The 12,845-nt window shown below is 33.7% G+C and overlaps 1 protein-coding gene across 1 annotated transcript in view; it reads left to right on the top strand.

The window, feature by feature from the left end:
- The window catches only part of LOC145254593 (tachykinin-like peptides receptor 99D), an 864,064-nt gene that overhangs the window by 43,053 nt on the left and 808,166 nt on the right, over positions 1 to 12,845 (top strand). Inside the window, exon 2 of the mRNA XM_080113201.1 lies at positions 2,490 to 2,534. The gene's annotated coding sequence lies outside the window, so the exon portion shown is untranslated. The remainder of the gene's footprint in view (positions 1 to 2,489; positions 2,535 to 12,845) is intronic.

Genomic DNA, 12,845 nt, shown 5'->3' with positions numbered 1-12,845 from the left:
AGTGGTAAAAAAACCGGACTAAAGTGCTCAATGTGTAGTCAGAGCAGTATATAGAAAATTTATTACTGTGAGTCCAGAATGAGTTTACAAATTGTTTCAACTAGAGGAAAATCCTCAAAGAGAGGAAAAATCCAACTAGCATCATCAGAATTCATAGATGGACTAAGTTATAAAGTCAAATAAAAATGGAAAGATCGTAGATAAAGGGGAGTTAGAAAAGAAGGGGGAGTGGTGGGGAGAGGACGTTGGAGTTTAAAGTAGTAGGAGTGTATTAAAAAAAGAGAGGGGTTTATAATTAAATATTAATTATGTGTAAATTCTTATATACGTGTTTTTTAACAGTTTAAACTTAAAAGACGCTACTTTTGTTGATAACGGCATAAGTAACAGGTAATTTAAAGGATCACCATGGCAACAGGTTGGAAAGTTAATGTTAGTGAAGGAACGGGTTGAAAATGGGGTTTAAAGTAATTTAGCCGGGCGGAGAGAGATTGAAAGATATTTATTGTTTAAATTAACTGTTACTTATGCCGTTATCAACAAAAGTAGCGTATTTTAAGTTTAAACTGTTAAAAAACACGTATATAAGAATTTACACATAATTAATATTTAATTATAAACCCCTCTCTTTTTTTAATACACTCCTACTACTTTAAACTCCAACGTCCTCTCCCCACCACTCCCCCTTCTTTTCTAACTCCCCTTTATCTACGATCTTTCCATTTTTATTTGACTTTATAACTTAGTCCATCTATGAATTCTGATGATGCTAGTTGGATTTTTCCTCTCTTTGAGGATTTTCCTCTAGTTGAAACAATTTGTAAACTCATTCTGGACTCACAGTAATAAATTTCCTATATATATATATATATATATATATATATATATATATATATATGAGTTATCGGCATAATTGTTCTACTGCTTGATATAATAATTTAGTAATTGAATTTGCGCTACGAAACAGATCCTGTCAAGCATTGTAAAGGTCAACTGAATTAAAGGAATAAATTATAAGAGATCAACGTCATGAATATAGGAGTATATTCTTTTGTCATTTATTCACTAAATACATATACACACACACACACACATATATATATATATATATATATATTAATATATGTAAGAATGCGTGTAAGGACTATTCTCAATATACATGCTAAACGAATTTTAGATATAGAGGTTTGCAATTGGAGTTAATTTTGAAAGTTTGTTTCATATGTTTTCATCCGAAGCAAAAAAAAAAATCGCTTGCTAATGATTCAAAATGAGAAAAATTGGTAATGGGGGGGGCATCGAATTTATATCTGTTTTTGAACTGTTTCACAAATGCGCATGCGTAAATCATTCACATTGCAGATGCCTTATGTTTATAGTTTGTAGGTTTGAAATTATGCTTTAAAGATCGTCTAAAGTTGACCTAATGGTTAGCGTACTAAACTCATAGTTTTTAGGTTTCGAGTATTTTTGTCATGTTACTTACTGTGTAGAAAAGCATAATAATCGCATGTATGTATATTAGTTTCGGTATAAATTAAAATATAATAATATGCGAATTTTACAACCCGGCATTTGTATATTATCCGCTCTTAAAAATCCAAATACTCCAAGAAATGGAATTCCAAAGAGGAATATTCATTATTCGTCTTCTAAATTTATTGTCAAAGTTTCACAAAAAAAAAAAAAAAACATTTGAATTTTCACGAATGCTTCTTATCCATTTTTAATAATGCTATATGAACTCAGATATATTACATATTGCAACACCTTACACCTTGTATTCCTGTGCCAAAATTAATAATGTACGGAAAAATTAGTTTCGTAACGATTTTTTTTTAAAATACAGATATAGACATATACAAATATTATATTAATATATATATATATATATATATATATATATATATATATATATATATATATATATATATATATATATATATGGTTACCAAAAATATGTGTCTCTACTCTAATAAAAATTTACCCTGGATATCTTAGAATAGCGTAGGAAATGAAAATGCTATTGCGTAGTTACATTTAGTAACTCGGAGTTACAAACTGTCGTGTTCACAAAGTTGATTAATGGGAAGCATCACGGCGGTACACAACGAATAAGAGTTTAATCATTTCTTTCGACGTTGGGTCTGTCATTCGATAAGATATGTTTACAAAGTATCCCTAGACTGTATTTTGTAATTAATAATGTATATAACCATTAGTGTTTTCGAAATGCTGATCTGCTTAAACTTCCCCCGTAATCTGGCGTGGTTTATGTACTAGAGATTTTTTTTTTAGTATATGTATTTCTGCTACTTTCCCTTGTGATGTGGTTTGCATCATGGCAATCCACCCATTTATTCCAATTTTTCCTAATCTTTACTCCAGATTTTAAGAATTGTTCCTAGTAATCATACTCTTATTTGCTTTACTGTAGAGATATGTTTTTTTTAGATTAAATCTTTTCGTGGTTTTCTTTTCTTCCTTAGCTTGACCGTGAACTGCTAGATCAGCAAAATCTACAACAGCATATGGTAAGTATTTTTTTGTTCTTTCTTATTAATTATTATAATGTTTAGCGTTCTTGTTTGTTTCATTGTATCTGTTTTATTGGGGGTACTGCATTTTTATTTATATGTCTTCCGTGGTCTTGTTCCCTGGAGTCTGAGTGACAAGATGTTTTCCCGTATTCCCTCTTTGTTATTGAAAAAGTCGTTAATCACTGATTGCTCGCTAGCGACGACTATTTTCTTTGATGAGTTCTAGTATCATTTGTACAATTCTTCTGAGCGTCTGATAAATGCACTCACTCATAGACATTTCTATCCTCTCTTACCCTTCACGACGTTTATATGGCATCAGTCAAATCATCTTTACATTTTTTGTTAACAGTATTAGTATAAGTATTATCATTATTATTTTCATATTTATTATTATTACTTTTAATTACCCAAGATATTGCCGGTGATCGCTAACATAAAAAAAACATTGTCTTCCCATGAGTTAAAGTGATAACAAGTCTCCCAGATTTAATGCAATGTTCTCATTCTTTTTTTCATCCATAATCATGCTTCCTATTACTGCGTTTCAGCTAATATGGGCTTAGATGCTTTTATATAGGTTTGCTTAATATACCATTTTAACAAGTGATTTGCGCTTCACTTCAAGTCGAATTCGCAGATACGAAGTCGCAGAATCCAAAACCGCCAATTTTCTTACTTTCAACGAAATGACAATATACGATCTGTATCGATCATATCCAACTCACCTTCATATAGTCGTTGGAATTGAATTACCGTCGTAGGTTAAAATACCACAAGTAAAATAACATTAAATAATTAATATGAAAAAAAAAACATTCAAAATTAACTGCTACGTTGCAATAAAAAGCGACATAAAATATTTATGTTTATTTATATATTATGTATTTTTTGTTGTATTGGTTTTATTTTCTTACTTTTTTATTTATTCAATTATTAATTTTATTTTCATAAAATCAGAAAGTGTTTATTTCAACAGACTAGCAGGCAGGTTATCTGATATGTTTTCCAAAGAGTAAAAAGGCACTTCTCCAACGGCGGTGTTGTTTTACTTAAAACAAAAAAAAATTAAATTATAAAAACACAGAATTTCTTTATCACGGGATAGGACTATTATTCTTGTTGTTGTTTTCCCGTGTATTTTTGCACGTTCATTGTTAGCTTTTTTTCTTTCTTTTTTTCCCTTTTCCCCCTTTTTCTTTTTTGTTTTTCCACAATTCCAAACGCGTCGTTTGTAACGGTCACTAATTCGAAGGGCTTTAGCCGGATACATTCAATAGGGCTTAACCGACACCTGAAAGACTTCATGAAAAGAGTGTATTTTTTCTATGTTTTTCTCTTTTCTTCCAGTTCATTATTTCTTTGTGGTTGTTTTTTTTTCTAATTTACACCCTGCTCGGCGCCTAAGTTCTCATAGCTGTTCCTGGGAACAGAATGGCAGTCCTGTCTTCGGCCACCGAAACTGTGTTATCACTCTGGTTGACAGCTGATGAGAGCAGGGTATTGCACATACTTTCAATGTTGTATGAAAAAAATATTTAATATTGGACTTAATTAAACGCTGCTCTGGTCGATAAAAATGTTAAACTATATTTTTTAGCAATAACCGCTGAGAGAGAAAAAAACACCCAATTCAATTCGGAATATTTACTCATCTAAAATAGACCGCAATAAAAAAAAAATATTAAAAGAAGCATTAATTCAGAAAAAAAGCAGATAAAAGAAACGAAAAGAGAGGACATATTGTCACAATGTCTAAATAACTATACATATTATACGGCATAATCACGTTGACTCACCGGTTCCTGCTGGATCACCGAAGTTACGCAACGTTGAAACTGATCATTACTAAATGGGTGACCATTTGGGACTTCTAGGTGATGTATGTCCTCTCTGCATATCTCGGCTGTGTTTCCAGTCGTCCTAGACTTCTGCTTGCCACTGGACTCAAGCAGTGCCAATTCAAGAGAGGTGTGATTGGGGGTTTGCGCAACCCTTGCTGACTATTACACGCGCAGCTGTCATTACAGGAGGTGTCCTTTGTCTTTCAAGATTGAATGGAGGCATCGTAATTTTTATTTGTCATTCCATTAAAACTAGTCGCTGTTATTTTCCCTCCTAAACTAAAAATGATGGCATAGACCAAAGCTGTTGCCGATGCCGCTGGAAAGATAATTGAATAATTCTGGCGCTCGAAAAGTTGTTTCTCTGCCGATGCAGGATGTTACATGTATAAGAGTCAAGTACGTCCGAAGATAAAGTGATGTTAATACATCTGAGTGGGAGTTGCACAGTGCACGCTTTTCTGTTTTGAGAGGGTTGAATTCCAACTTCGAAATCTAGTGGAAGATGCCCTTTTCTCTTGCTTACAATTTCTTTCTCACAGAATATCAATTTTGTAATGTAATGCATATTATCACATGGTAAAATGTCAGCAGCAGCAAAGGATGGATGGCTTGCGCAGAGAATAACAGCAGTAGATAAAAGCAGATATGCAAATTAGGAAGTGAGCGCGAGAAAAGGAAAAGAGAGAGAAAATAGACCACGTACTCGAGGAAGAAACAAAGTCTCCGTCAAAGAAAATCGACGTGTGAAGTCGCAGGCGAAAAATGGCTCACTACAGCCGACGTGAAGAAAAGTGTACGTTGGGGGAGATTGACGATGGGAGAGGAAATGCTATTGTTAAAAAGGAAAATATGACGACCCGGATTTTTATTTATTTCTTTTTTTTTTGTTTGTATGCAACGCCAATGTTATAATTGCCAGTCTCTTTCTGCTCTATTATTATTTTTGCGGCAGTTCCTCGACCAAGCGTCCATCTATACTCCCCTCTGCAAAAGACTTATTACAAGTTCACGTTAGCTAAAACCACAGTCAACATTTCTCCATTCTTTCTTTGTGTCATAAACTGAACGCAAACTCCATAAACAATGTTTCTGTCTTAGAGATGCTCGAATGTTAAACTCTATACTGCGCAACTTCTTTCATGTCGTTCAGTGTAAACAGGTTTTTGCTTAGTCACTCTTTTTCAATAATTAATAATCTATTTGATAACCAATATTGCCTATAGTGTTTTCACAACGACCTCCTGAACCTCATTAACACTTATCTTCGAACCATGATGAACGTTTACTCGATGATTAATGATTAAGGAATAGAAACAAAGAAGGAGAAAGAGGGCGTGTTCTGTATGACTTTTTTACACAGACATCCCAACTAATCAAGGCCCTAAGGCAACTCGAGGATAAGGGTTGATGGGTTAATATTAGTTAATGTGATTATAGCGTAGTAAACATTAGTAATGGGAATTTTGTAAATGGGATTACTTAGGAAGAGGGTTCATCAAGAACTTGTTTACGTTGGACTTGAAGACAATCCGATTGTAGTCAGGTGGAAAGCAGGCAATCGGAAGAGAGTTCCAAAGGTGTGTAGTTCTAAAAAAAGATGCTCCGCTCATGAAATCTTCATTTAAGTTTAGGCACAGATATAGAGTGGCGTAAAGTATTGATGGTTGTTTCGGCCAGACGAGTGTTTTTCGTAAAAATTTGGCGAAGAGGGACCATAGATTGAAGCTCAGACAAGCACTTGCCATGAAGATAACAATAAAACAGATGCATGCTCGTAACGTCTCTTCTGTGGGAAAGAGAAAAGCGCATCCCCCACTAAGCTACGAAGAATATTTTGAACTCTGTTAAGGCAGGATAACCTGCTTCTCGCAACTCCTTCCCAGATGTGGCAACAGTACTCCATCGTTGGCCGTACCTGGCTTTTATGCAGGTAGATAATTGCATCAGGAGTGAGATATCTACTGGAGCGGTAGAAGAATTCCACCATTTTCCCAGCGACCGTGGCGATGGTTTTGAAATACATGTTCCATTTAAGGTCAGGAATAAAGGTTAAGCCCAGAAGCTTGCCAAAACATAAAGCATCGCCAAAACGAGGGGCATTCATTTCAGTTGATGCCAGATTGGCATCAGAGCCAAGATTCTGTAGAGATAAATGCTTTATTTTAGATGTATTTACATTAACCAGCCACCGCTTCCTCCATTGTACCACATGCTCAAAATCAGAGGAAAGAGAATCAGATTATATGAGTATTATTTCAATAATTTATTATAAAAAATGCTTGATATTATAAATTTTGAATTGTATTGTCTTATTTATTCTCTCTATATATTAAATATTTTCTTCGATATTACCAGTAATTAATAAAAGGGGTTTAATAATTGTTAAATAGTATTAGTAGTAAATAAAAAACACACGTTTATATGTTAACTCTAGTGATCCAAATATCTGAACAGAATAAATTACTATTGTTTTGGGGTGAAGCTTCAATCCTAAATGTGGCCGATCGAAAAAAATATAATTGCGAATAACTTAGAACCTCTATCCAGTTATGACTGATGGAACAAGAGCACGCTACCCCCGTGAAGTAAATAAAAGGTTTCGCTCTAAATTCCGCCCAAATTCCCTAGTTCGACATAAACATTCCCGAGTTAGACAAGATACACCTGAAGAAGATCGGAGGTTACATCGATCGAAACGTTGTGAAAATACCACTCAAGATGAGAACAGTGGTCCGATCAATCAAAATCATAGGTACAGCTCTGTTTTAAAACTTTTATTAATAAATCAATGCAGGTAAGCTGATGATTTAGTAGAGGTGACATCTATTCAATGGAGTGTGATTCAGCCTTACTCCACGCCTCGATACGGATCTGGACCTCATAGCATGCCTTTTCTACCGTCGCCTGCGGGAGCTCGGCGACTACTTGGCGGATGAATGCGATCAGCCTGGCCTTAGTTTTGTGGAGGGGCCATGTTAGGGGGCCGTAACACTCCTCCTGAAGCCAGGATTTCCCAGTGGCCAACTGATTGCACCAATGGAGCACCATATTTTTCAGCAAATCCAGGTACACTTTGGTGTTGACTTTCAAGCCGACTTCGAAAAATGTGAGGTGGCATGATGTGGTCCTCACTTTAAACCAGGCCGAAGACTAAAACCCTGGCAGAAACTTTGTTTTCATCACTCTGGACACATCACTGTAATTCATGGAAAGCCAGCGATGCATTTAAAGGGTGATGACAATACTGATGTCAGAACTTGGATCTGCAGAGAGCATGTTGTATAGCAGCGCATTCCCGATCTCGCTGGTAGAACATTGTTTAACTTTAAGACATGATAGAAGACTCTATTGTTCTTGGAGTTTGTAAACAACTGGAAAAAATGGAAATGGAAGGAGCGACAATTTTATCGTTCCGCCCTATATTTAATGCATTAAAATATGTAGCACACATTCGATTTGATTTTTACCGCTAAAATTTGATGTTAAGAAGACAAAACTCAAAAACAATATTTTTTTTTTTACTTTTGTTGAGTGAGTTAACTTAAAAAATTGTCCTTTTGAAAGATATAGAAAAAAGTAGCTGAGCAGCGGCTGGGTTCCCATCAGTTTTTGCATATAGCAAGCAGGGTCCTTAACAGAAGCGTGAGATCTTTCCCAATCATCATTTATGGACCTGAGATCATCTCGTTAGAATCAGACAAAGCAAAACTATATGTCAAGAACTTTGCAGCAAGTTCTACCCCTTCAACCAAGGCCATCAACTCCCCGTATTCCCTCCTATAAAAGACAACACGCTATTCAACATAAAATATCTGTGCATAATGTCGCCAAGCTAATCACGAACCTTAATTCCAGTAAAGCAACTGGCCCTGACGGCATTCCAATTATAGTGTTGAAAAAGCTTCAACCAGAACATGCCCCCACACTTACAAAACTGTTTAAGTTTTATTTTACAGATAAGTGCTTCCCAAAACTCTGGAAAACTTCATCAGCATGTCCTGATGTCCTATGTAATTTAAGAATTAAGTTGACAGGTTATCCCCCTCTTAGTACAGACCAGTAAGTCTGCAGTGTGTCATGAGTAAGTTGCTGGAATCCATATTAAATAATGAATTAGTAAACCACCCCCGCAGAAATAATCTTCTTAGTTACATGCAATATGGTTTTCCTTCAGCTAGATCACCAGCAGATGTGCGAACGGTTACAGTCTAAAGTTATATTCTTTTATATAGATTTATTTTCAGAAGTGTTAGTATTTTGATGGACTTTTTTTTTTAAATAGTTCTTTAATATTGTTGACATTGTAATAGTTTTGCCGAGTATGCGCGAGATCTCCATAATACAAAAGAAAATGTTTCACCGTAAAGGGTTCTGGGCATGCAAAATATTCTGGAGAGTCTTCTTTTATAGCCCCTTATGTGCGTGTTTCCTATGCGAATACGGGGCAAAATCACTTCCTCTCGACGTGATCTTCTGGCATCTGGTAATCATTCTTCTATTGTGGGTTTGATCATGAAAAGTTTGTTATTCGGACAGTTATTCCATCTTTCTTGCCATTTCTTCATAATGAGGTTATTTATTTGTTGTTTGCAGTCAGAGTATGGAATTTGAATATTGCTTTTATTGAGTTTTAAAGCATTTTGGCAGCTATGTCAGCTTCTTAATTGCCCTGAATTCCAAAATGAATGGGGATGCAGCAGAATTTGATACTTTTGTTTTATTAAAGAGTGTGTATGGTTTGTAATAGGTTGATCAGTAGCAGGTTATTTAAATTGTTATTCTTTAAGAATTCGAGTACTGAAAGGGAGTCTGTAAAAAATATAAATTTGTTGTGGATGCGGTCAGGTATGAGAAGAGATATATTTATGTATATATATATATATATATATATATATATATATATATATATATATATATATATATATATATATATATATATATATATAAGCCTGACGGATCCTATAGTGGATGAAACGCAGAATATTTAGTGTAGCCTGATCGCCATATATATTTTATAAATTACTATATATATATATATATATATATATATATACATATATATATATATATATATATATATACATATATATATATATATATATATATATATATATATATATATATGGAAGATTTGTTTGGTTTTTGTTGTGTTTGTTGTTTTTGTTCTACGGCATATCAACCCTATTCAGGTTATTTAATGCCGAATCCAGTGATTTTGAAGATAAAAAATGTTAATAGAATATATTAGGGTTTTTTTTCAAGTCGGTTTCTATTTAACCCATCATTGGCGCCCTAGCAGGTACTACCATTTCGGGTCAGAGTGTATCTGGGAGCTGTGACAATTAAAGTGTAGCTTCACACACCCTAAAGCCCGCAGCTGGGGGCTCACCATCGGATATAGTAAAAGATCATATCCAGGACCGGACGATTTTTAATAAAAGTTATATACAACTAATTTATCATCAGAATAATAAGGAACACCTTATTGAAGCCCCGATATTGTCGAAGCTTAATGCTTCTCATCAGAAAAACGGGAATAGAAAGAATTAAACAAATTGCAAATATCGATAAAAGCTGACGGAATAGTATGTAGATATAAAATGAGACTACAGGAATATGTTAATATTGTCAAAAGCAAACATTTTATATAGATAGCGAAAATTGTTAAGAGAGATTGAGAGAAAACGCATGATGAATCAACAGACGTACAGATAGATAGATAGATAGATAGATTGATAGATAGAGATAAGACAAGCAAAGCAGAAGACTTCTTTTATATTGCATCTTGGGAAAACGAAAATAACTTTGAAGTTTCATTGACTCGAGGTTCGCCGATCCCAGTTTATACTGTTTCGAATTCTGCGTGTTTCTGTTGACGAATGACACACCTTGATTGAGTGATGCAAAGAGATAGAGAGAAAAATAAATTGAAAATATCACCGTGAAGACCACGTACATTTCTTTTGCCACCAAGCTGAGAGGAAAGATAAAATATATACATTAAGTTCCAAGTCCGTAGTAGTTTTGTAAACACCGTTCCGCGCACAAACAGAGCATCTTACTTATTAGTGGACTGGCAATGCGAAAGGGTGACAACCGAAGCGAGAAAACGGAAGCAACCTGCCAGGATACTATATATACAAACGTAGGCAAATTTGGGCATGTTATATTGGATTGAAAATATAGGTGATTTTTTGCCAGTTGCCATAAAATGTGCACGATTAAAAATTATTTTACTGTTTAAAAATCCTGCAAATTTTATATAATTTCGTCATATGGAACCTAAGATATAAGCGTTTCAATATAGTTACCAATATATATATATATATAAGTTAATACTTCAAAGGGGTATAACTCTCATAGTTTTATTTTTTTTAAATCCGGAAGTTATTTTTTTATTTAAACTCTGAGAGTTCCGATATGCTCGAAGTTATTAAAACTTAAATCTGTTTTAATTTTTAAATATTCTTTAAAGCTGATTTCTTATTTTGATTTTTAATTTTATTATTTAACTTTTAAAACCGGAGATGATTTTTTAAATTAATTTTCAGTTATTTTAGTTTTAAGAAACTGTTTTGTGTGTGATTATTCGTTTATTTCTGTTTTAAAACAATGTATTAAATACCTTTATATTATAAAAGAAATGTGGTGATTATTTTTCTTTCTAAGAACGTAAGTTAAACATACGTTTGATGCAAAAATAATCTATTTGATATGAAATAATGCGCATACAAAAACGGCGTTTATTTTCACATGTCTTTTTTACATAATTTCTTCATAGATAGAAATTTACTTCAGCGATATATTTCCTGGGTTTTATTTTAAACATTCTTTACGAAAAAATTATTAAAAACATCAAGCTGCGGATATGGCCTAGGCGAATGATTAAACGCCGCTGGGTTGGAATGGAAATAAAGAAAAATAATCTAGAATAATGTCCTCATTTACTTTTATTCCAAGGCGAGCAGAGTTTGCCAGACAAAATATATTTCTAAAATAATCCTAGGTACGAGAAATGTAAATGATAGAATCTTCGAGAGTTACATCAATTAAAACTTACAAAATTATTATTGCTGTTTACAAAGTGAAGTCTTCTTCAAACGAACGTGAATAGTTTCTAAAATTATCAAGTAAATATCAGAATGAGCATGACTTAAAATGATAAATAAGTCGATGATGAATTTAGTAGCACAAATCGGGCTCTTAAGGTAATGGTCTGGTATCAAAGTCCCATATATGTTACCCCGAATGTTGGTTGGTAGGTAGGTCTAATTCTTGATTCTGGCAGTTACATATTGTCGGACTGTTTTATCCAATCTTAGCTCAGTTCAACACACATAGTCGGCATTGAAAGTCCATGCAACTAAAATAGGCTAGGTTCTACAGAACACAGAGGTCAATTCATTTTAAATTGGCCCACTGGAAGCAACAATTATTTATCCTAAACCGATTTAAAAGCTTGCCTGATATCTGAACACCTTTTATGTAATATTTCAAATTTATAGACTAGAAATAAGCTGGCCAATTCACAAGAGACTGTAGAGATATTTTTTTAAACTTTAACTTGGATTTGACACCTGAACATTTATTGCTTTTCCTCAAATAAAATTAAAATTTTGATCCATAGCCAAGTAACCTACATTTAAAATTTCAAGTATTTCGACCACAATCGATGAATGAGTTTGATAGAATGATTTTACAGACGCATTTAAAACAGGATATAATGGGATTTGAGAAAATCGTTAGAATCAGTGGTCGACTGTCAAGGAGTTAAAGATCAACAATTTGACCTTTAAAAACTCTACCAAACTCCTCCGCTAATTTTGGGTCTAAACGCTTTAAGTGTACGATGTAGGTTACTTAGACATGAATCAAACGTTTTAATGTTATTTGAGCTGAAAACAATAAATGTAAAGAGGTCAAAATTTGGGAGAAAGTAAAAAAAGTGAACCTCTGCGGTCTCTAGCGAAATACTCAGCAATGTTAGATTTAGACATAAAGTGTATACAGGAAGAAGGCAAGCTTTCTAATGGCTTTTTGATCGATAATGTAGCTTTCAAGGGGTAAAAGTTCCAAATAATTTACCTTTGCGGTTACTAGCAAACGATTCAGCAAATTCTGGATCTAAAAATTGGAAATTTTACATGAAGGCTATTCAGACGTGCAGCAAGATTTTTTATGAGTTCATGGGGCGTAATTTAGCTGCCAAGTTTCTTATTCATATTTAAAGAGTTTACCTTTGCAGACTCTACCAGACTTCTCCGCTAATTTTGGGTCTGCAATCAAACTTTTGAATATATATATATATATATATATATATATATATATATATATATATATACACACATCTAAACATACACACACACAATCCCACATGTCATACAGAAATGAGAAGGGTATTCTCTTTATTTGTTTTTATCTGTGATTATATTACTGCAAAAAAGCATGCATATATATA

Source organism: Euprymna scolopes, chromosome 30 (genome assembly GCF_053919585.1).
Source record: "Euprymna scolopes isolate OS-2025 chromosome 30, ASM5391958v1, whole genome shotgun sequence".
Lineage (NCBI taxonomy): Eukaryota > Metazoa > Mollusca > Cephalopoda > Sepiida > Sepiolidae > Euprymna > Euprymna scolopes.
This window is presented reverse-complemented; position numbering and strand designations above follow the sequence as displayed.